We start from the raw sequence: 25,237 nt of genomic DNA on the forward strand, positions 1-25,237 counted from the left end.
AGCCAAAAGGCTCTGGAAAGCTAAAAGTCATTGACTGTTTTCAAATGTCTGGTTTTCAGATAAAAACCAGGATAGGTATTTTTTTAAAAGTTAATTGCTGCTTCTCTTATGAGAGTGAATATATGAACCACTTTTCCAGTTTTAAGTTTGAAGATTGGGTGTTTGCTTTCAATCATGCATAACAATTTATTTGCAACTTCAGGGAATTGTTTTCATGTAGAATAATTTTGTATATAAGGGATATTTTAAGAATCTACCTCCGTGACCACCTTCTTTGTGGATACTCACTCAGGAATCTCATTAGACCATCCCTTATTATACTGAGCAGATACAGGGAGAATAACACAAATAACACAAGTGCTTTTTTTTTTTTTTTTTTTTTTTTTTGAGACAGAGTCTCATTTTGTCGCCCAGGCTGGGGTGCAGTGGTGCGATCTCGGCTCCCTGCAACCTCCATCTCCCGGGTTCAAGCGGTACTCCTGACTCAGACTCCCAAGAGGCTGGGACTACAGGTGCCCGTCACCATGCCCAGGTAATTTTTGTATTTTCAGTAGAAATGGGGTTTCACCATGTTGGCCAAGCTGATCTTGAACTCCTGACCTCAGGTGATCTGCCTACCTTGGCCTCCAAAAGTGCTGGGATTACAGGTGTGAGCCACTGCGCCAGGCCCACAACAGTGTCTTTGAAGCTATTGAGCAAGAAGGATTTACTCTGCCTTATATGATTCCAAAGTGTTTACCTGTTGAGGACTTTGGAACTCAACTTTGTTTCTTTCAAGCCAGAATTAGAACATGTGGGCCTTCTAACTACAGAACACTTCTCTTAAAGATTATGCTCTAGTGCCCTTGAGGAAGTATAAAGTATAGAGGGAAGAAGAGCCAGGACTGCTCTTCCTCAAGATAAGTTTAAAGTCTAGTTGGGAATATAAAACAGAAATGCATACATGATGACTAATAATACGAGGTAATTGTTGATGGGATGGTGTGGTTAATAAATACTGATGACAAACAAAGAAGCTAAGTTGTCAGGGATGGTTTGCTATTAATAGATGACCTGGGACTTCATCTGGGCCTTAAAAGATCAGTAAGATTCATCTAGGCATAAGAAAGAGAAAAGGCCAGTGATGACCAGACAGATCAGATAGGACAGAGTACGGCTTAAGTATGGAAAGATAGGGTAGGGTGAAATTATGGAGAATCTTGAAAGGCAATCTGTGGATTTTGGAGAGGCTGGAGTAGATACTCGCTAAACTTTAGTTTTCTCTCTCTCGCTGTCTTTCTGTGCTAGGTGCTATAGTTTCCTGAAAGGGTAATAACAATTATTTTTAAAGTGGTCTAATAATGTACTGACTTGTTTTTCTGCTTTTCCTGGATCTTTTGGAATAATGGTACATTAATTTCATAATAGTCCAAATAATCTTTATGGACATAATATACAAGTAGTCCTTTTTCCTGGGGGCATAAGTACATTCTCCTAGCCAATCTCACGTAGACTATATGGTCTCAGTGTCCACCATTTTTCCTCCTCAGTTCTTTTAAAAGTATCATAAGGATTATTTTTGCACAACTATAAAGGGTGCATAGAAGGGTTTACTTTTTATGTTTTAAAGGATTTTTAGTGTGTCCGAGAAGAGTTTGAAATTTTTCTTCATCTAAAGTCCATAGCTCTGGGGTCCTTGAACGTAAATGCAGTCCTTCTCTAATCAAATTTTCACTATAAACAAAAAAGTTCTGTGATTCCTCCAAGGCATGGAAGGATGAGAGTTTCTAATCAGATGAGCTCCCATTTGTCTTTCAAATTTCACAATCCTACAAGGAAGCTTTGCTCACAGTTTTGTGAAGGTGATTCTGAAAGCTGAAGGGAGTTAGACATGGGAAGATAATTCCCAAAATAGTGAAAAGGAAGATTTTATTATTTTGTTGCTTTTTTTCCTTTTTGGTAAGAAAGAATTTGGTGGAGTTAGTTATTTGGCAGTGCATGCTTGGGCTGAAAACATCAATTTCCTTTGCCAAGCTTCCTAAAAATAGTCTTTCTTCAGGCGAGGGCCCTCTCAACGTGAGCAGTGTTCATTTGAAATAGGACATGTTGCGTTAATGTAATTACCTATTGACCTGAAGATTTCAATTGCAATGAGACAAAAAATGTGGAATTATACTTCTTGCAAAGTTATGAGCTCGCCTTGTTCTGTGTGTTTGACAATAAGTTCTTTCATGATGTGACACCATGGTAGTGGGTGGTGAAATCCGATACCTGGCAAAAATACAATGGAATTATATAATACCAAAAAAGTCAATTGTTTTCCCTTTGGCTAATTAACTCCTCTGACCAGGGAAGTACTGAGGATGAGGTCAGCTGGTGGCTTTTGTTCTCCAAGTAGTTTCCATGCCCTTTTAGGCACTGTCAGAATAGTGTGTGGTTATAAAAGGAAGGAGTCCAGGTACTATTGGAGCAGAACCTAGAATGGGTGCTGCTATGGTTTGGTAGCAGCTTTACTGACTTCATGGAATTTGTCTTGCTGGGATCCTGCCCATCACTCAGGCTTGAGTCAATAAGCATGTCCATAGCTCTGCTCCTTCATTTCCCCAGGAACTTTTGCACACTGGTATATAATAGTGCAGGGGCACACAGGACTATTGAAGAAAAATTTTTTTTTTTTTTTGGCCAGCTAGAGGCCCGACATGAGAATTTTGATATAATTGGGATGCAAACAACCCAAATGCAGTAATTACTGTTGTTCTTATCTTACAGATGAGAAAAATGAAGTTTAGAGGATAATGTACTGATTTGTTTTTTCTGCTTTTCCCAGGTCTTTTGGAATAATCATACATTAATTTGTAATAGTCCAAATAATCTTTGTGATTTTTTTAAAAGAACTGAAGAGGAAAGATGGTGGACACTGAGACCATATAGTCTATGTGAGATTGGCTAGGAGAATGTACTTATGACCCCAGGAAAGGGAAGGAATACTTGAACAAAACACAGAGAAAGCAAATCATAAAGCAATTAATTGATACATTTTTCTATATTAAAATTACAAACTTCTGCATGATAAAAGAAACCATAGACAAAGGGAAAGACAAGCTATAGGATGGGAGATGTTTTCACCACATATGCTAACAAAGGACTAGTATCTGAAACATATTAGAAAGTTCCTGCAAATCAGTAACGGCAAGAACAGTAGCTCAAGAGTGAGAAAAGTAGCTGAATACAAATAATCAACTAATTTTGTTTGGCAACTCACAGAAAACATTACTGTCCAGTAAAAATACAAGAAGTTGCTCAAACTCAAGAGAATGAAGGAAAACAATAAATGCCATTTAACACTCATCCATTTGGCAAAAATGGAAGAGTCTGACACAATCAAGTGTTACAAATAAAGATGTAGAAAATGAGGAAATTGGCAGGGGGCAGTGGCTCACGCCTATAATCCCAGCACTTTGGGAGGCTGAGGTGGGTGGATCACCTGAGGTCAGGAGTTTGAGACCAGCCTGGCCAACATGGTGAAACCTTGTCTCTACTAAAAATACAAAAATTAGCCGGGCGTGGTGGCATGCCTGCAATCCCAGCTACTGGGGAGGCTGAGGCAGGAGAATTGCTTGAACCTGATAAACGGAGGTTGTAGTGAGCTGAGATTGCGCCATTGCACTCCAGCTGGGCAACAAGAGCAAAACTCTGTCCAAAAAAAAAAAAAAGGAAAGAAAATGAGGAAATTATACAGTGCTGGTAAAAGTGTACCTTGGTGCAAGTACTTCTAGGTGTATGTCTTAGAGAAATGTCCTATATTTGTAAAAGGGTACGTTAACAAGTATGTTCCTAGTCTATAACATTGCCTATAATAGCAAAAACCTTGGGATCAACTTAATTATATAAAAATACATTCAATATTGATGAATCTTAAGAACATTCATTGAGAAAAAACACAATTTTTAAAATGATGTATTCAATGTGGTACCATTTCTATCCATTTAATATTTCTAAACAGTGCTTTATATTACTATGTGTGTATACATATGTGGTAAAAGTATAAAAATCTGCCTGAGAGGCACACAGAACAATTTCTAATAGTGGTTGCCTTTGCAGATGAAGAAAGGGAGTGGATTAGGAGTCGGGAGGTTGCTAACTATATTTGTAGTGTTTTATATCTTTTAAAAACAATTGCTCTTTTTAATTTACCAAAAACTGCAAAAATATGAATATGCATGAAATCTGGGAAGTGGGTATACAGGTCTCTGCTATGTTATTTCCAACACTTTTTGCTATAGTCTGAATGTTAGTGTCACCCCAAAATTCATATATTGAAACCTAATCACCAATCAGTTGGTATTAGGAGGTAGGGCTTTTGGGAGGTGATTAGGTCATAAAGTCACATCCCTTGTGAATGGAATTAGTGTCCTTATAAAAGAGGCCCCAGAGAGTTGCCTTGCCCCTTCTGTCATGTGGGGACACAGCTAGAAGCCACCATCTGTGAACCAGAAAGAGACCTCTCACCAGACACCAAGTGTGCTGGTGCCTTGATCTTGGACTTCCTAGCCCCCAGAATTGTGAGAAATAAATTTGCTTATAAGCTACTCAGTTTATGGTATGGTACTCAGTTGTTTATAAGCTACTCTGTTTATAGTATTTTGTTATAACAGCCTGAGTGGACTAAGACACTTTTGTCCATGTTTAATTAATAATTTTAAAATTAATAATAAAAATGAAATAAGACAGTAACAGATTGGAAATCAATTTATTTACTATAACCAAACATAAATAATTTCATGACCCACAATATAATGGAAAGCTGTTCTTAATTTTTTACTTTAGTAGAAAAAATTTAGACCACAGACAAAGAGGAACTTGCAGACCATGAATGCTATTTAGACACTAAGACTATTGTATAGTATTTGGGACACCCTTTTAAAATAACTTGAAAAGGAGGCTGGAGTCCCATCTGTCTGAAATGGTTTAGGTTAAAGCTTCTTGTTTTGCAATTCTTCTGATCAAAACTGTGACATTACCCTGGGGTGAAGCAGGGGGATCTGTGTTGCCTAGTAGTCTGCACTGAGGCTGGTGTACAAATGTCATCATATGGTCTACCAACCATGGAATCCATGAGCTGGAGGTCTGAGGTATTCGTGACACAACCCCTCTTTTTTTTTTTTGAGACAGAGTTTTACTCTTCTTGCCCAGGCTGGAGTGCAGTGGCACCATCTTGGCTCACTGCAACCTCCGCCTCCCAGGTTCAAGTGATTCTCATGCCTCAGCCTCCCAAGTAGCTGGGATTACAGGCATGCGCACCATCATGCCCAGCTAATTTTTGTATTGTTAGTAGAGAAGGGGTTTCCCCATGTTGGTCAGGCTGATCTCAAGCTCCCAACCTCAGGTGATCTGCCCGCCTCGGCCTCCCAAAGTGCTGGGATTACAGGCATGAGCCACCGCACTTGGCCACAACCCCTCATTTTATAGGTGAGAAAGTGGGGAGTTATTATGGGAGATGTCGCCATCTTGTTAGTAGCAGAGCCAGGGCAGGAAAACTTGTTGCCTGCTCACAGATGGTTTTCTTTTCTTTTCTTTTTTTTTAATACTCTCTTGCATCTGAAATATTCTGACTTCAGGGTTTCTTTTTTCTTTCTCCTTCTACTAGAAATGAAGATGGCATATGGAAGGGCAATTCTTATACTCAGAAGGAAAAGTTCCCATGGAAGCCATGGATTCATTCATGACAAAGTGGGCTGGCCTGTTTGTTTGCTTGAGGTAAGTCTTTGGAAGTTTTTCTTTTTCTTTTTTTTTTTTTGCACAGAGGAAAACGCTTTAGTAGTTTTCTTGCAAAATACCAGGTTTATTGATTGAGAGTGACAAACTATTTTCCAGTTTGTAATTGGTAAATATAAAAATAGTGCCTTGACAGATGTGTGAGGCACAGTAGTTACTCATTTAACCCAACTAATAGCTAATTACAGAGGTAGAGGGGTGGAGATTAATGCCAGCAAACTGACACAAGCTCTATGACTAGTGTTCCTGAATTTCCTGGTCTTTACATTCACCATATGGTGAGTTTGATGAAGTCACCATATGAAAATATGGTGACAAGATGAGGTTGATAAACCTAAAACACAAAACCAAGGAGCAGTGAACCCTGCACATCAGCTGGGGCTTTGATCTCTGTGTGTCCTGTCCAGAGCCACCAGAAATGACTCCCTGCCCCAAAGGTGACCCTACAAGCTAAGCAACTAGTCTTTCCTGGGGCATATTTCCTGTGTGCCAAGGACTAAGGAATTTTTATGGCATTTTAACAGGCGTATGAAGTCAGATCTAGTTTGGAATTCAGCTTTACCACTAACTAGTACCACTAACTAGCTGTAAGACTTAAGGCAACTTATTTGACTTTTTAAAGCCTTAGTTTCATCATCTGAAAATGAGGATGAGAATTGTAGTAGCTTCCTTAAATAATAGTTCAGAGGATTCAGCGAGACAATGTGCATAAAGCCCCACTCCTAATGTGCCTCCTAATGCACCTCCTAGCTCACAGTGAGTGTTCATTACATGTTGATGGTGGTTATTGTCATAGCAGACCCCTTGATGCATTTGGCTTTGTCTTAGCCTGTTTGATGTTGCTATAATGGAATACCTGAGGATGGATAATTTATAAAGAAAAGAGGTTTATTTGACTCACATTTCTGTTGGCTAGAAGGTTTAAGACTGGGCATCTGGTGAGGGGCTTAAGTTGCTTCCATTCATGGTGGAGGGTGAAGGGGAGCCAGGATGTGCTGAGATCACATGGCAAGAGAGGAAGCAAGAGAGAGGCAGGGGAGGTGCCAGGCTCTCTGAAACGATCAGCTCTTTTGGGAACTAATAGAGTGAAAACTTTACTCATCCTTCCTCCAGGGAGGGAATTAATCTATTCATTATGGCTCCATCCCCATGATCCAAGTACCTCCCATTAGTCTCATTTTTAACATTGGGGATCAAATTTCAATATGAGATTTGGAGGGGGACAGACCTTCAAACTACAGCAGGCATGTCTGATGGAAACATCTATATGCTTTGGTTGCTTGATTACCCTAAACAAAAAAGCCCTTAGAACTTCTGCTATAGACATTCATGGGCCATCTTCCTTCCCTGAAGGAATCTCTCTTGCCTCCCATCTTTGCTAGTGTTTCCCAGAATCTGCTCTGAAAACTTTCTATCTAAAGTAGGATAAGAAGAGTTCTGTGATCAAAACTGCTCAGAAAATAAAGCCTACATATGTTCCTTTTCAAGATTCATGATGTACCCTTGCATTGGTCTCCTGTAAAGGAACAAGTTTAACATTGTTCAACGTGGTGTTTCTAAAACTAACTGAACCAGGGGGATCCTTTTGGCCTAACTGCTGTTGCTACCCAACAGATCCTGATTTTTATGCTGCATCGCCTGGACCTTGCTGCCCTAGACTCTCAACTCTGTTGTCTATTTGTTGGCTGTGGTCACTTGGAGGCCAGTGATGAGGCTGCTGACAGCCAGGAACTGCCCCACCCCACTGACACTTTAGTGGGCTGGGCTTGTACACAGGCACTCTGAGAACCCCCTTGTGCTCCTTGCTCCTAAAACTAGCAAAATACAGGAGACTGTGCTCTCCAGATGTTTGCTAATCCCCTGTGAGTGTGCTGATATATGCAACTATGCTGGTGTTACTCTGACCTGAGAAATAAGGAGACCATATGTCTATGTTGCAGCAGTGGCAGCATCCAGCAGGACCAAGGTTTCTGTGCACCAAAGACTGGTTCTAGCCCAGGCTGTGGCTCCTGCATCTTGTGCTCCAGGCAGCTAATGTCCCTGTGCACATCCTCTGTTCTGAGGAGGCCCAGCTTGATTTGAGTGGCAGCAAGCCCAAAACATACCTGGACAACTCTGGTCCCTGCTTTTGTTCCCTTATCATCAGCTATGCCCTAAAGTCGATTTTCTTCTCTGTCAGGTTATAATAACATTATGCTAAGAACAGCCCAGTTGAGTGCTGCCAAACTTTAACTTGCATACAAATACGAACTTTAATTTGCATACATGGAGGATCTTGCAAATTGGGATTTCCAACTTTTGAGATAGAGTTTGAGATCTGTAAATCAGCATAGACTATGGGTCACACTTTGAGTGGCAGGAAGGTAGGTTTAAAAACTGGATTCTCCTAAAGAGAGAATGTGGAGTGCATTTTGCCTAAGGGTTTTCAGGTTCTAAACAATTTAATAGATATTTTCTCTGTTGTTAGAACCTTGCAACAATCCTTTGAGGTAGCCTAGCAGGATTCTTATATCCATTTAAAAAATGAAGACATTGAGATTCTGAGAAATGGAGTAACTTACCTTAGGTCAACTCATAATGGAAAAATCTGTCCAGGGCTCTATTTACTGCAGCACAACTGCTTGATTAAGGAGGAAGGAAAACTTCTAGGCATTAGCTTCTGAGCTGCCAAAGCATTATTTACCCTTCTTTCTTGATGTGACTTTTGACCAAGATTATGTGTATGCCTATCACCACGTCTAGCTGACAGCAACCTCTGGAGGATAAAATTCTATTATGTCTATCTTCCCACTCCTAACAGCTCTTGACTATGGGATTGTTGACTAAATGACTGGGTATCTGAGGGTGCTCACTTACTGTCAGTGAAGGATGACACCTTTTGTGGTTCTTATCTTTGTAAGGGCTCCTCATTGCTTATAGCAAGGGTTCTTAATCTTTGGGGAAATGATGGATTTTACTGAGAATAATATCTTCTGTGCTGCTGCTTCTCAGAAGGTTGTTGCTGTGGTTTTAATGTCCCCTCCAAAAACAATTTTTAAATTTAATGGTCATTGTAACAGTATTACAAATATAAGACCTTTAAGAGATGATTAGGCCATGGCCCTCATAAATGGATCAATGCTGTTATTGTGGGAATAGGTTAGTTATTGTGGGAGTGGGTTCCTGATAAAAGGGTGAAGTTCAGTTCCCATTGCTCGCTCTCTCTCTTGTGTTCTTGTTTCTGCCTTATGCTTCTGCCATGGGATGACCCTCACCAGATGCCAGAACCGTGTTCTTGGAATTCCCAGTCTCCACAACCCTGAGCCAAATAAGCTTCCATTTTTATTAAATTATCTAGTCTGTGGTATTCTATTATTGCAGCCGAAAATAGACTAAGAAGATTGGAACCAAGAAGTGGAGCTGTTGCTACTCAAAAATACCTGAAAATGTGGAAGCTGCTTTGGAACTGAGTAATAAGTACAGACTAGAAGAGTTTGAAGAAGAATGCTAAGAAAAGCCTGTATTGCCATAAACAGAGCATTAAGGGTGTTTTTGGTGAAGGGTCAGAAGAGGAGAGCTGCATGGAAAATCTGAACCTTCTTAGAGATTACTTAAGTGGTCATGACCAGAATGTTAGTAGAAATATGGATAATAAAGGCCCTTCTGATGAAGTCTTAGATGGAAATGAGGAACAAAGTATTGGAAACGAAAGTAAATTTTATCCTTTTTATGTAGTTGCAAAAACTTGGTGGAATTGTGTCTGTGTCCTAGGGCTTTATGGGAAGTAGAACTAGGATATCTGGCAGAAGAAATATTTAAGCAACAAAGAATTGAGGCTGCTTGTAACTGCATACAGTAAGGTGCAAGAGCAAAGAGATGACTTAAAGATAAAATTTATAATGAAAAGTAAAGCAGAATAGAAATATTTGGAAAGTTTATAGTCTGTCTATGTAAAGAGTAAGAAAACATATTTGGGAGAGAATACTAAGGATGTGGCCAAGCCATTTTTGATAAACAGATTATCATGGATAAAAGGAGCCAGGTAGTATTCATCAGGACAGTGGAAGAAAGACTCTGAAGGCCATCAAAAGTCTTTGAGGCTGCCCACTTCCATCACAGACTCAGAGCTCTAAGAGGGCAGAATGATTTTGGGGCATAGGCCCAGGGTGCCTTTCATGGGCTCACTGCTCAGAGCCATCTCAGGTTTCTGTGCCCTGCATTCTGGTACAGCACTCCTCTCTGCCCCAGCCATGACTCAGTTGGGTTCTTGTGTGGCTTGACCTGCCACTCTGAAATGTACATGCTATAAGCCTTAGCAGTGTCCGTTTGGTGCTAATTCTGTAGTTATGCAAAATGCCAGAGCCGTGGAGAATGGCATCTTTCAGATTTTGCGGAGAGATGTTGCAGAGGGCCTGGGAGCCCAGGCAGAAACCTACTGCACGGGTAGAGCTACATAGCACCCCCATCAGGGAAACACCTAGTGGAGCCCAGAGAGCAAGGCCGCCTCAGAGACCTCAGGACTTCAGAGTCACTAGTATGTAACTCCAGCCTGGGAAATCTGCAGGTATAAGACTCTAACCCTTGAGAGCTGCTGGGAAGGCTGAGTCCAGCAAAGCCATAGGAGTGCGGTTGTCTGAGACCTTGGGGGCCCAATTCCCACAGTAGTGTGGCCAGGAAGCAGAATGTAGAATCAAAGGAGATTATTCTCTAGCTTTAAGACTTATTGTATGGGGTGTGGTGGCTCACGCCTGTAATCCCAACACTTTGGGAGGCTGGGCGGGTGGATCATCTAAGGTCAGGAATTTGAGATCAGCCTGGCCAACATGGTGAAATGCTGTCTCTACTGAAAAAATACAAAAATTAGCTAGGCATCATGGTGCACACCTGTAAGTCACAGCTGAGACTTGGAGAATCGCTTGAACCAGAGAGGCAGAGGTTGAGTGAGCTGAATCATGCCACTGCACTCCAGCCTGGGGGACAGAGCAACAGAGTGAGACTCTTTCTCAAAAAAAAAAAAAAAAAAAAAAAAAAAAAGACTTAATGTTGTTTTCCCTATTGGGTTTTGGACTTACTTGAGGCCTCTTACTCCCTTCTTCTTTCTTGTTGCTCCTTTTTGCTGTAGAAATGTCTATTCTATGCCTGTCTCACCATTGCATTTTGGAAGTAGGTAACTTGTTTTGATTTCACAGGCTTACAGCTGGAGGGAGTTTGCCTCAGGATGAATTGTGCTTTGGGGCTCAGCTATCCATGTCTGATTTAGATGAGACTTTGGACTTTTGAATTTATGCTGGAACAAGTTAAGACTTTTGGGCTATTGAGATGGAATGAATGTATTTTGTGTGTGAGAAGGACATGAGTTTTAGGGGCCAAGGGCAGAATGCTATGGTTTGAATATCCCCTCCAAAACTCATGTTGAAATTTAATTGCTATTATAGTTAGTAGATGGCGCCTTTAAGAGGTAATTAGGCCATGCGTGCGCCTCTCTCATGAATGGATTAGCGAAATGATCACAGGAGTGGGTGCCTGAAAAAAGGATGAAGTGCGGCCCCCATTTCTCTGTTGCCTCGTGTGCTTGTAGGCTCTGTGCTGCCTGGTGTCCAAAGCTCCTTGAGATGTAGGCAATGTGCTTTCCACTATGATGTCCTGGTTGAGGCTCCTTTGATAGCAAGTAGCCAAAATCTATTTGAGTTAGTTTAAACAAAATTATATTTATTTTTGTTTTTGTGTGATGGGGGAAGGCTACTGGGATAGTTTCTAGAATCAATGGAAAAATTGGAAAGGAGCAAGGCAAAAATTTAGACTCCAAAACCATGAGAGAATAAATTTCTGTTGCTTTAAGTCCAGTGCGTGGTACTTTGTTACTGCAACATTTGGAGACAAATATAGGGTTAAGTCCAAAACAACCCTATATTTTGGACTTAGGAACCTCAGTGACCAGGAACCTCAGTGACCAGAACTAGGGGCTTGAATGATACAAGGTCATTCTATCTCTTCTTTTTTATTCACATTAAGGGGACATGGCTGTGGGCAGCTTCCAGTTCATGTTTCATAGGCCTGAGACCAGACAGAAAAAAGTTCTTTTCTACCAGATTTAATAATAATCAAAATAAGAAGTCTTGAATGGGGTTTCCTGGGGGCAGTGTTCATCATGGACCAATTGCTGTGGCCAAGAAGGTAGAGTAGGGTGGCCATGCTGCTTGAGTTACATGCCCACTCCTTACCCATCCCTGCATCAGGGAGAGGTGATGAAGCCAGAGGAGAGGTGATGAAGCCGCATGTCTGGCTCCTTTTCCCACCATGTGGGCAGAGGGGTGGGATGACCCCCTAAAGACAAGGAGGCACCCATAGGAACTCTGGGGAAAGGAGGTCTAGTTTGCTTTCTCTAATTTCTCTTGTGAAATCCTTTGTTGTTGTTGGTTGGGTTCTTGCTGTGCAACACTCAAATACTCATTGCCACCTCTGGGCTCCTGAGACTCCCTCCCGTCCTGCTTCTTGTTTTGGACTTAACCCTATATTTGTCTCCAAATGTTGCAGTAACAAAGTACCACGCACTGGACTTAAAGCAACAGAAATTTATTCTCTCATGGTTTTGGAGTCTAAAAGTTTGAAACCAGGGTGTAGGCAGTAGGCAGGGTTGATTCATTCTGGGAACTCTGAGGGAAAACGTGCCCCACGCCTCTCGCCTGGGCATGCCTGGGCTTGTGGATGCCTCACTCCAGTCTCCACTGCCATCTTCGCATAGCCACTGTCTTCACATGGCCGTCATCTCTCTGTGTTCTGTTTCTACGAGGACACCAGTGATATTGGATGGAGGACCTCCTCCTGCAGCATGGCCTCATCCTAGCTAGTTACACCTGCAACCATCTTCTTTCCAAATTTGGTCCCACCCTGAGGTACTAGGGGCCAGGACTCCAACATCTTTTGAGGGGACAGAATTCAACCCACTATCAGGCTCCCAGATGAAGACCGGCTCCTTCAGGAGGCCTTTGCTGACTCTCCCAGGTCGGGTCCATTTCTCCTTAGAGCTCTCATTGTCTTGACTGTGCAGCTGCTGTATAGCATTGGAGCCTTGGGCTCTCGATGGACACCTCACATTTTTGCAAGACCAAAGTTCCTTGAGGGCAAAAATTCAGATCTTTTTAATATCCCTGTGGTGTCTAGAATGGCGCTTAACACCACGTGAGCACTCAGTGAATGCCAGGGAATGAATGTGGGGGTGACGGAGTGGTAATGAGACTACTTGAAATACCCCCAAACTTTCTTCTCCGGATTGCCAGCCTGAAAGAGAACTGGGCAAAGGTGATACCTATCAGTCTTTTGACTTCAGCCGCCCATGCAGAATCACTGGAGGGGTCAGAGAAGGAGCCCTGCTAGCTTCAGATTTCCTCTGAGGCCTCAGGCCATGGGAGAACTCCATGCTCATGCTCTGGGCTTGGCCTCAGTGAGGCCCAGCCACGCTGCCTCAGCCTGTGGACTTATCTTGGGGTCAGGAAGGCAAGATGATGGGACAAACCACTTTTGAGACACGTGTATATTTGTTCTTGATCTACAAGGCCAGGTATGTCCTGGGACTCAGGAAACTCAGTGTTTCAAACTTGCTTTGCGATAATGTCCTGCCTGTACCAAGCTCAGATTCTTCCAGTAAGGCCTCCAAGAAGGAGCATTTTCATGCAAAGGGATGGGCAGGCCCTGCGTCAGCTGTCTTTGCACTCGGAAAACCAAAGGACCTGGAATGCCCTGTATTTAGCTGGTGACAGTGAGATGTCACAAAGAGTTACTTGGGGAAGACGACATTCAGCACGAACAATGCTGTGGTCAGGAATCGCTCACCATCTATGATGACGTGGGGCTGACCAGCAGGAGATCAAAGCCGGCAGGCGCCTTGGCTGGGGTGGTAGCTGGCCACTGTGCTCCATCCTTTCTGCCCTCCTCCATAAACCATCTGTGACAGGGTGGCATCTCCAGCAGGCCGGCAGTGCAGAAGGGAACATGTGCAGCCATATTTCAGCCTGGACACCAGGACTTTAATGTGAACGCCTGCGTGTCTGGTGCTGAAGTTACGCTGAAGCTGATTTGTGGCAGTCTGAATTTACAGCCTTAGAGAACAACAGCATCCACCAACTAGACCCATATGTGTTCAGTCCCCAAGCCTGGGTCTCAGAGAACAGCACAGGAGAAGGATGCAGAGGGGAGCAAGGAAGGAGATTTTATTTTGGTTCCCAGCAATCGGTGGTGAAATAGACCCTCACACAATGGTTTCCTAGTGGCATTTTAAGGGCATCCACCCTCTCCCACAACTTATCCTCCTTCTCGCTCTCACCCAAGGTTTTCTGCACAGCCTTGAGCTTGAAGAGATTTATAGAAGTAACTCAAAATCACAAACATCCTACTGTCCAAGGCTGGCACCCCAAAGTCACCTGCTTAGTCTAGAATTCCCACGAACTCTTAATCTCATGACACCAGCTCTGAGCTTCAAAGAGAGCAGGGCTCAGTTTTCCTTGTGGGTGGGACTGGATTGCTCTGCTCCCAGGCAAGCACAGAAAGACCCTATAGAAGGACACAGGGCCTGACTCACATAATGGGAGGGGTGCGGCTCCAGCAGGGCTCAACCTCCCACAGTCTCTCCTGTTGCTGCTGCCTTGTGACAGGTCTGACCTCTCCTAAGCCAGGGAGATAAGCTAGCCCTCCACCAAGCCCTCTGGCTCCAAGATCCAGAAACCCAACAGTTAGTGAACATTCTAGCAGCTCTGCACTAGGCCTAATCCTATCAGGTTATGAATTACCCTTTCTTTCCCCAATAAAGAAAGAGTCTAAAATGCTTTCCCCCAGGGGCAGGTGACATAGACTTGTTCAGACTATGGCAGGGCCTGACATCAGCACCTGTCCTGAGAGCAGATATGCAGAGTCTCTGGGGTGAGTCCATGAGGGCACAGCAGGATGGAAGGGAAAATGGAGAAAAAAGTCTGTGAGTGGGTCATAGTTGCCAGGCTTGCGTTCTGTCTTCCATCCAGGAAACAGAAGGTATGGATGTTCCTGGGCATCTAACATTCTTTCTTGATCAATCCTTGTCAGGTGGCATTGTTTACAGGGAATGTGGCCTCTCTGTGAGTTAGGGGTGTGTGCATGTGTGTGCACTGGTGCATATGCACGCATGCATATGTGCATGAAGAGAGACAGTGGTAGCAAGGTGACAGCAGAGATGAGGCATGACAGGTAGAAAGCGTTCCTAAATCAGAGTAAGAGGACTGTGTTAAAAGCAATGGCTCTGCCATGTCCTGGCAATGTGTACTTGGGCCAGTCACTATGCTCTCTGAATGTGAGATTTCTTTGCTAGAAAAATGGATAATAATCCCTGCCCTGCTTACCGTCTTCCCAGGGTTGTTAGGATGACAAAGGAGAGGACGTATATGCAACATCATCCCATAGACTATAAATCAATAAACAAAATGGTGTGTGTGTGTGTTGGAGGGGGTGGGATATTATAAACTCGTAGGAAATCAGTAACAGCTTTAGAGCTCACCAGGCCCAATCCTCTGATTTTAGATAAGTTCAGAAAAGTTGAGAGGCTTGCTGAGGATGTACAACATTAGGCTGATGACATAAGTGGTTAGATACAAAATAAGATGGAACTCAAATGTATTTGGAAATTTAAAGACATATTCAGAAAAATAACTCTATCTACTCTTAAAACAAGACACCACCACCACCATGGAGCTGCTTTTTAGCTTTGTTTTGTTTTCCTCACAGCTGCGAATGTTTCTGTCAACATTATTCCAAACTAATGTTCGGTTTGGATTTCTAACTGCCATAAAATCTCTCAACAAATACACCACGTTCCTCTGTGTGGATTCCTTGGTTTCTTCCCTGACCACGCTGTTACTCTGTGACCTAGGAAAATGAGCCAGGGTGGGAGAGCGAGGGATTCACCAAGAAATGCTCACATTGGAGAATGATCCTGACCTCTGGATCATAAAGTGTGGATCATTGGCAAATCGCTTAAGATAACACTGTGGCAGGGAAAGTAATGTTCAGTTAAAAAAAAAAAAAACAAAAACTGGCATCAGTTCTCTGAGGGAGAGAATTGTCTTTTGTTCTGCTAAATACTTTGATGACTTTTTGGAGTGTGGAAGGTGAGCTTCCCCCCAGGACATGGCTTAACTGAGCTAGACTGGATATGGCTTCCAATCTTGGCTGTGCATTAGAATCACATTAGAGGAGCTTTGAAAAAAATATGCATGTATGTACCCCACCTTTAGAGCCTCTGATGTGATTGGTCTATGCATGGGTATCTAAAAAAAAATTCCCCAGGAGATGTGATGCCCCTGGGCCAGAACTAAACAAGAGGGACAGGGAGAAGAGTGACAGAAGTGAAGGGGTTGATGCTTGATGGGATACAAGAGAAGGAAAACGAATTCAATCTGGGTGGCAGCAGGTTGGGGCTCTTTGCAAAGAGATGACAGTGAGGAGTTTTTAACAAGCAAGGGGTGCTAAAAAAGGAGTCACTGGCATTTAATTTTAGGTTGGTTGTTGTGCTGCAGTCTCTACCTGCCAAAGCTAGTGTCTGTAGTACTTCGAGGGACATGCAAAAACTAAGGTAGGCTCCAGTGATGGTCCGAGAAATTCTGACACCTGCAGAAGATGAAACTGGAGCAGGGTTAAGAATTCAGGAAGAATGGGAAATTGGAGCTAGAGGGAACTGGGACAAATAGAACCACCCTAAGAATCTTCTGATATATTGCCAGAGATGCTGGGGCTCCTACCGTTGGTGGGCAAAGCATTCAAAGTGATTTTATTTTAGTCTAAATACATAGCCACCAAGGACATGAACACTTACAAAGAGCTGAGACTTAAGCCAAGGAATAATAAATAATTCACCATCTTCCACTCCATCCACTTTTCACACTCCACGTGTGGAATATTTTATAGCTATCACAGTTCATTTGCATTCTTCTTGTTTTGAGCTTTCCAACAGGCCTCAGAGATGGGTGAGGAGGGAATCTGTCACATTTAATTGGTGAGAAAAGGTAGTCGTCAGTAGCTGGAAACTTGTGTACAGCGAGTTACAGCAGTGGTGGAGCCGTGGCTCCTGGCCTGAGCTTAGTGATCGCCCCGCCATTCCAGGCTGACGTTGGTTTTTCTGACCACCTCAGCACTGGAGGGAGATCTTCTAAGACTCTCTCTTTTAAACAATGTGAGTTCCATATTCAACTGTTATTTAATCTCTTCTCGTTCTTCCATTTTTCGTCTCCCCTCTCTTTCTTTTCTCTGCTGTTACCCTTCTCCATCCCTCCTCCCCACTTCCCCAGTTACCCATCTCCTCATCCTCCTCGGCCACTGCTTCTTTAACATTTGCAGGCCCATGCTTTCACTGGATGGATTTCCCCCCAGAGTAGTAGCTTCACATATGAAGTATGTACAAAAATGTTTTCTAGTCCTTCTTCATTATTTGGTCTTCTGTGTTTCTTTATCCCATTCCAGGATGAGTCAAATGTTCTTACCAGCATGTATTGCAGAATCACCGGGCCTGGAATTGGAAAGCAGTTGCCCTCCCTATCTGTAAGGAACTTCCTGGGCTTGCTCACGATCACCACAAATTGTTGATGTAACACTCATTCTCGGCAGATACTGAGTACTAAATATGCTAACTGGCTTCAGCTGACCTTTACTCTAGTTTTTTTTTTTTTTTTTTTTTTTTTAAAGAAAGGAATGGTGACCCATTTTTCCCACATGGAAGTAAATAGCTGAGTGTATTTTATGCCCAGGTGTTTGCCATATAGCTTGATCGAAAACCATGTCCTGGAAAACTGTAAGCCAATCTAACTTATAGAAATAAACGGAGTGAGAATCATTATTTTTTATTGGTACCACTTAATGTAAAGAAAATGCACATTTTCCAAAAATATGGAAAAAACGTTGCGTTTGCCTTATTGGGTCCAAATGTTAGGTTTAAATTATTTTACTATGCAAACTTTCTTTCATATCTTGGCAGTAGTGATTTCCATTTTTATTCCTTTGGTATCCATAATCTTATGAGAATCAAAAACATATGCTTTGAGATCACTGGATAGCTCCTCCTCCAACATGTAAAAAAATGCACGGGGAAGGTTATTGCTCTGGTAGCAAAAATAACCAGGAACGCTATGGGAGAAAATTATGAGGACATCTAGGCTGGATGGGAAAGAGGTTCAAAGGTGCATTCTGGTTTTCATGCTTTTGATTTGCAAGTCATTAGGCTGGAAGAGCCTCTGCCTCCTGCTGACTGCCACTAAGAATGAAATTTTTTCTTCCCTATTAGGGGATGCTTATTCAATGACTCCAGGTCTGTAGTGTGTGAGGAGAATGAGAGGATTGGATTCTCCAGTGCTTCTTGAGATGGGGCACTTGTCACCTGGAGGACTGGGCTAAGAGTAGATGGACTTCTGGCATTCCTTTGTCTGCAGGAGGAGGGGGCATTTGGCAGAGTAGGAGATGTATCATGGGGGTTTCAATCTCAGGAATTTTAGGCTCACAGAGATCAGGATAAGTCAATAAAAAGATTGAGTGCTTTACATCCTTGCCTGAAAAAATAATTATTAGAGAACAAATTTTGAGAACAGTGAGATATTAAGGGAAGGGAAGGTGAGAAGGTATGTGGAGAAGAAGAGAAAGGGCAGATGGAGGCTCAGCATCTCCCAGGGGTAGGATGTCAAGGGTTCGTGTCGGCCTTGCCCATGCACTGGGCTGTAGTCCAGCTGTTATGTCAGCAGGTTACACAGTGCTTCAGGGATCCTCACTCAGCCAGCCTCATTTTGCAATGTTTTAAATCCTTTTATTGGGAAGTGATGATTCAGTGCAATGTCATAGGGATCCTAGTGTAGGGTGGGAGGAAACTGACATGGTGCTACATTTCAGACCCTAGGTGTACCCAGAGAGATAAAAGGTATGATTCTAATGCTATCAGTTTGCGTTTTGTCTACCTCCAGAACAGAATGTACCATCTGTAGAGGTGACTGGACTTAGACTCAGAGCTGGGCAAACTTTAAGGCCTCTATACAACAAGCATGGTGGTCGAACATCTGTAAAGAAGTGGCTTCGGTCGGGCATGGTGGCTCACACCTGTAATCCCAGCACTTTGGGAGGCCGAGGCAGGCGGATCACGAGGTCAGGAGATCGACACTGTCCTGGCTAACGTGGTGAAACCCCGTCTCTACTAAAAATATAAAAAATTAGCCGTGCATGGTGGCAGGCGCCTGTAATCCCAGCTACTTGGGAGGCTGAGGCAGGGCAATCGCTTGAACTCAGGAGGTGGAGGTTGCAGTGAGCTGAGATTGCGCCACTGCACTCCAGCCTGGGTGACAGAGTGAGACCAGGTCTCAAAAAAAAAAAAAAAAAAAAAAAGTGGCTTCATAGGCCTCTCCTGTTTTTGGGGATGTAACTCGGAGGACTGGGCTGGCTCACAATTTTGCTTATTCCTTGTTCCAGGAGTAGCCCACGAGAGCCCTAAAAGCATCGGATTCAGAGCAAAGGGCTCAACTGGAGTTTTTGGATCCCATTGATTTTAGTGGGTTCATAAATTCTGTGGAATATTATACATAGATCTGTGTATTCCGGAGATACAGAACTTTCATAAAATGCCATATACATTTTTGACTCCAAAAAAAAAAAAGGCTAGAAATCTCTAAAATGGGGAATTCTCTATTTTTGGTGAAAATGGAGTAGTGCTTACTATTAGTTAGAATCCTGTTTTTCTCAGAAGCCAGGGCTGGAGATGTTCCTCCAACTGTGCCTGCTTTTCCCATTCTGTCTTTCTCTCATCCCCCACTGCAGAGTTGGTGGCACCGGGACCTGAAGTCTTCTACCTCTTTTCCTTCATGTGCTACTCTCACTTCCCTAGCCAGGATGTGGGGTTGGTAAAAACAGGCCCCTTCTACCTGACGCTTGTAACTCAAGGCCCAGCCCTGAAGATCTGAGTTCTGGAGACTAGAGTTTCATGGCAATTGTTAAGGTGATTGTTGCAGGATTTTCAATGCCTTGCAAATCTGCTGCTGCTTCTCTTTCTGATTCAAACCCAGGGACTATCCAGTGCCATGACTCCAGACAATAGGAGCCTGTGATTTTGTTTCTCCAGTGATATTTGCTAATGGTTTCTGTGGTCTGCAGGTCTCTTTTGATGGGTAAGTGAGCTTACTTTTCAGGACCTATGGGACCCAAATCAGGCATTTAAGACTACACCTGATATATGGCTGACCTGTCCAGCCTAAGGTCTCTCCTCCCCTGTCTCAATTTCCCTCTAGGCCAAGCCTCTAATGTTTCCCAAAACACTCAGGACCACATCATTCCCTTGCCTCCTTTGTACCTGCTGTTTGTCTTGTCTGGGCTGTGGCCTTGCTCTGTGTACACATCCAGATGCCCCACATTTTCTCTGTCCTTGAATTTATGATTAGTGAACAAGTATCTTAATCCACAGGCCATTCTTGCCCGTATTTCTGCAGCTCATATGCTACATTTGATCCTCAGCAAAGTTATCTTGGAATGACCTTTCTCCCCTAGTCCTTTTGGAAAACTCACTCTTCTTTCAAATTCAACACAAGCATCTTATTCTCTATGAAACTCTGTGTGATTTCCCCAAGCCAAGCTGTTCCCTCTCTCTTTTAAGGCCCCTTGTACCTGGGGGGCACATGATGATTATTGCCCTGTTTTCTCTGTATTGCACTTTTTTCTCTACATGTCTGGGAGTGCCTCTACATGTAAACTTCTTGAAGACAGAAGTTGAACCTTAGTTACTCTGCCTTTTCCTACACTTCCATATCCAGCACTCAATAGGTGCTTAGTAAATGTTTCTGAATGAATGAATAAATGAATGAATGACAGTCACTCATCTAAGCCCTAATTAGTTGTAAGGATGAAGAAGAAATGCACTACACTCACAAAGAGGCAAATATAGTTGAAGTAACACAACTATTCAAAATGTTTTTTCATATTATCTTATCAATTAATCTTTGTATTATATTAGGTTGGTGCAAAAGTAATTGAGATTTTTGCCATTATGCCAAAAATTTTGTCATTATGCCAAAAATTTTGCCATTATGCCATTTTGCCATTATGCCTCCCTTACCTTGACTTTCTGACATTGGCTAGGATGCCAACCAGAAATGCTGAGTGCCTCCTACATGACCACCAGCTCGTTGATCTCTAGAAACCAGCACAGTCTCTTTGCCAAACAAGACCTTAAAAATACTCAGGGGAAGCACCCGCAGCATTTGGGAGGTAAAGTGTTGCATTTCTTTGGGTGGAGAAGGCTTTTGTTGAACATGATTCAGGAAGCAGGCTTGTGTACATCTGTGTGGACAGGACAGATGTAAGAGTCCCACCAGGAACTCACCTCATCAGGACCCCAATCTTCTCCCAGGAGGGCTCACATTGCATATCTCAATGGCTCAGCCTCCTTGGTCTCCAGGTTTCCTCTGCAAACCAGATTTTCACTCATTCAGGGTGGCTCCTTCTGCAGATCTAAGTCCTGCTCAAAATTCTCTTCACTGGGAAATATCAATGAAGCTTAAAGGCATGGATGGAGCACACTAGTAATCAACCAGATTGGAGGATTATCACACGCAGAAAGCTAGGAGCTCAGGGAATTCAGTGGTAGACTTTCTGCCCAACCCCCCACCCTATTTCCCCATCATTAGCTTCTGCTGAGTTGCTTGGCATCCTGGGTCTCACTTTTCTTAACTATAACATGGGAATAAAAATAGCATTTCCACTTGCCTCTCTAAATTATTATGAGGAGCAAATGAAATAAAGACTGAAAACATATATCTAGTATACCATATTTGTTTGGCTTCTCACTGTATCTTTAGGGCCTAGCTGGGAGCCAGAACATAGAGATGGCTCAGATCCTGGGGAAGTGGATGGCTTTTTGAGAAACAGAAGAGTATCATGGTGTATGTGACTCAGGCACCAGCCATCTTTGTTCAAGTCCCAACTCATTTTTCCTAGCTGTGTAGACCTAGAGTAAGTTACTTAAACTCATTGTATGTAACCAATGTCCTATTGTGTCTGGAGAGACAATAACAGCATTTACCTTGTAAGATGGTTGTGAGGTTTAAAAGAGATCATGCCTTTAAAGTTCTGGAACTTTAAAGTTCTTTAAACAGAGTCTTTCAATAAATATGAGCTGCTGTTATCCTTCCTCCTAAAAGCCTCCATTCACCCATAGGTAGAGAATAATACTCATGTGCAATATACTTTGGGAAACTTTTATTTAATCTATACAAATTTCTTTGCCAGTACATAGGTTTATGTAACTTTGTCCATGAACTCCAAAGCATATACTGCTGGTCCCTTTTATATAAGTCTTATACAGCTCTCCTTCTCTCCAAAGAAGTCAAATAATATATTTTAAGGCTCATGTTTCTTTTCCTTTGATTCTCCTAAGTTTTGTAAATAACTTTTAAACTTTGGAATAGTTTTAGATTTACAGAAAAGTTGCCAGTATAGCACAGAATCCTTGTATACCCTTCATCCAATTTCTCCTAATGTTAACATCTTATATAACCATGGTACATTTGTCAGGACTAAGAATTCATCATTATACATCACTGTAAACCAAACTAAAGGTGTTATTTGGATTCTACCAGTTTCCTACGAGCATCCTTTTCTTTTCCAGGATCCCAGCCATGTTGCCCTCAGTAGCCCTCCCTCCTGGGACTGTGACAGTTTCTCCATCTTCTCTTGTTTACATGACCTTGATCACTTTGAGGAGTACAGGGTGAGTATTTTGTAGACTGTTCCTCAATTTGGGTTTGTCATATTTTTTTTTGTCATGATTAGACTGGCACTGTGGGCTTTGGGAAGGACACCCTGCAGATAAAGTGCTAAGCCCCACTTGAGTGAGAAATCTCTGTCTTTGCTGCCTTTTTTTCTCTTCATTTTCTCTTCCTCTCTTTTCTGACTTTTCTCTCACAAGTGGACTCACACTCTAAGTAAGCTGAAGGGAAATATTATTGTTCTCTGCAGGGAAATTGGAATTTGGAACTGAAGAAAGCATTTTGCTTGTGCCAACCTCTGTTATACTTGACATGCCAAAGACCACCACAGGGATATAACCTTGCTTATTTCTCCCAGCTCTCACATTTGCTGGCTCTATACTGACATATGACATGAAATTGAGGGTTCCTTCAGTTCTATGTTCATTTCAAGTTGCAGGTGCTAACATTTTAGTCACATGCCCTGGGGGTCTTCTGCTTCTCTCCTCAGCAGGCCCATGCCTCCATCTCTGCACTCTGATATTGTGCCCTTTCTTTACAGCCCAGGTCACATGCCACTGCTGTCCCTCCACAGCCAGGCTGGAGTCCAAGGTGGGAGTCAGGATAGATACACAGCTACAAAGGAAAGCACAAGTTGTGACGGATTCTGAAACAGGGCTCAGCACCTGGGCTAGTGGTGTGGCCTCTGGGTGGGAGCCTCCATACTTCATTTCTATCTCCAGGACACAGGCTCCGGCAGTTCTCATGACCCAGGTTACCACGCATTGCTAGACAGGTGGGAGGCTCTGACTTGACTGTCCTGAATCCCCAGCCACATGCTGTCTGACCCACCCAGGCAGTGTTTCCTAGCTGGTAAGGAGAAACCTTTGAAATAGGTGATCCCTGAGTGTGTTATATAGGAATTGATAAGTAGTTTCACCTTGAAACTAAATGCATTTGGACGAAGACAATATTATTGAAATAATTTAAGCTTCATCTTTAAAATTCTAAATAAAAATACTTTAGCTAATGGTTATTAACATTCTGAAATCACATTTCTTAATTTTGAAGATAGGTTCAAGAAAGGGGAAAAACCCAGAAAGATGATTGGCAAATTTCAAACTGAATATTTAATTTTCACATGATTTAGGCTGAAATGCTCTGCAATCTATAGGTTTGTGAAGGTTAAAATTCATCAGAACACATGGTTTCTTCAAGCAAAATCACAACTGGGGGCTTATGAAGGACGCCTTCAGCGGCACATGCTTGTTGGGGGAAAAGCCTTGTTTTAAACATAAGACAGAAAGTGAAATTGATATTCTTCATGCATTTCTTTGAGCTGCAGCCTGCTCTGGCATTCACTGAAAACCAAATATTGCTGCTGCTCTGCCTTTGCTATAGCAGGACAAATCAGAAAGTGCTCAAGAACAATATGCAAATTACAGGCATTCAAAGACACTTGATGTGGATTCAGGCTGAGCCTTCTGGAGAACATCCCCAAACTATGTGTTCTGTGTTTCACAGAAACCATGGTTTCTCCTCCCTTTCCCCTAACTCCAGTTTCACCAAAGGCAGCATGGTATGATGATAGAAGAAGTATGGGTTTTAGGGGGTCATTGGCTGAGGTTCAAGTCTCAGCAACTTTGCTTGCTAACTATGGTATCCTGAACAAGCTATTTGGTTTCAGAGTCTCAATTTCATCTGGTATAAATAGGGCCAGGCCAGTTATTCCCAAGCATTTCAAAGTTATTATGAACATTAACAGTAGTTACCATTGGGAAAGCCTCTAGTATAGCTGCTAGGATATGAAAGGTGTTAAGTAAGCATCCTTTGACTTCTCTGCACTATAGATTTTTATTATTATTATTTATGTAGTTGGTCTATAAAGAAACAGAAAAGTCTCCTAGAGCTTATCATGGAAATAAGCCCTTGTCCATTCCACGGGCTTACTCCACTGGCCTACTCCACTGACTATGTAGGATGGGCACTGAGATGTCACATGGCACTAGGGTCCATGCTGCTTTTGGTCCTGCCGGTCAGAACATGGGAAGGTGAAAACTGCTGCATAGAGGAGGTAGGGGACTTGAGGGTAGGAGAAGGCTACCCCACCACCCCTTTTTCTCACCTACCCCACCACCCCTTTTTCTCACCATAAGGACATTTGAGCACTCTTCCCCCCACCATTCTGCTCCATGTGAACATGTATGTCCCACATATGTGTTTTGCTTGTTCATGCCGAGTCAGCTGCAGCAAAGCATGAGTTTGCAATTTAGTGTCATTGTCAGGGCCTAACACATGGAATGAGTTTGATATTCACTTGTAGAAGAAGAGGAGAGAGCTGGGAATGGATTTGGAGAAGGACTGACTGGAGGATGGAAGAATAGTCAGAGCTTGGTTATGGAAATGCCTCCATTGGCAGAGAAGGGGAGCCACTGGATGGGCTTCTTATGGTCACTGAGGTTTTAGGGATGGTCTGAGGATACTTCAAGCTTTTAGCACAGACCTGCAAGGCAGACTGCAGGGAGAACAGTACTTTAGGTCCACTAAAAAGAATTCACCTTTATAGATTCTTCTTTCAGTGCTTCACCTTTACCTCTAAATGCATGAGAGGGGTTTCTGCCTTCTATGGACCACAGTTCAAAGACCACACTACTTACTCATAAGTCTGGCTCCCAATAAGGGGCTCAATTATCAGACTTTCACTTCATTTACCCCAACAATCTACTGACCTCACAACCCTCTGGCTTCACTGGGATGCCCGATCCATTGATCCTGATGCT

General features: G+C 42.7%; 1 non-coding gene across 1 annotated transcript; it reads left to right on the forward strand.

The window, feature by feature from the left end:
- The first annotated feature begins 394 nt into the window (after positions 1 to 394).
- Positions 395 to 23,426, forward strand: LOC129057753 (uncharacterized). Its single transcript, XR_008522505.1, has 4 exons — positions 395 to 532; positions 5,627 to 5,736; positions 22,379 to 22,480; positions 23,020 to 23,426. It is a non-coding gene; the product is annotated as an uncharacterized LOC129057753 (transcript).
- The last annotated feature ends 1,811 nt before the right edge of the window (positions 23,427 to 25,237 follow it).

Source organism: Pongo abelii, chromosome 12, assembly GCF_028885655.2.
Source record: "Pongo abelii isolate AG06213 chromosome 12, NHGRI_mPonAbe1-v2.0_pri, whole genome shotgun sequence".
NCBI lineage: Eukaryota > Metazoa > Chordata > Mammalia > Primates > Hominidae > Pongo > Pongo abelii.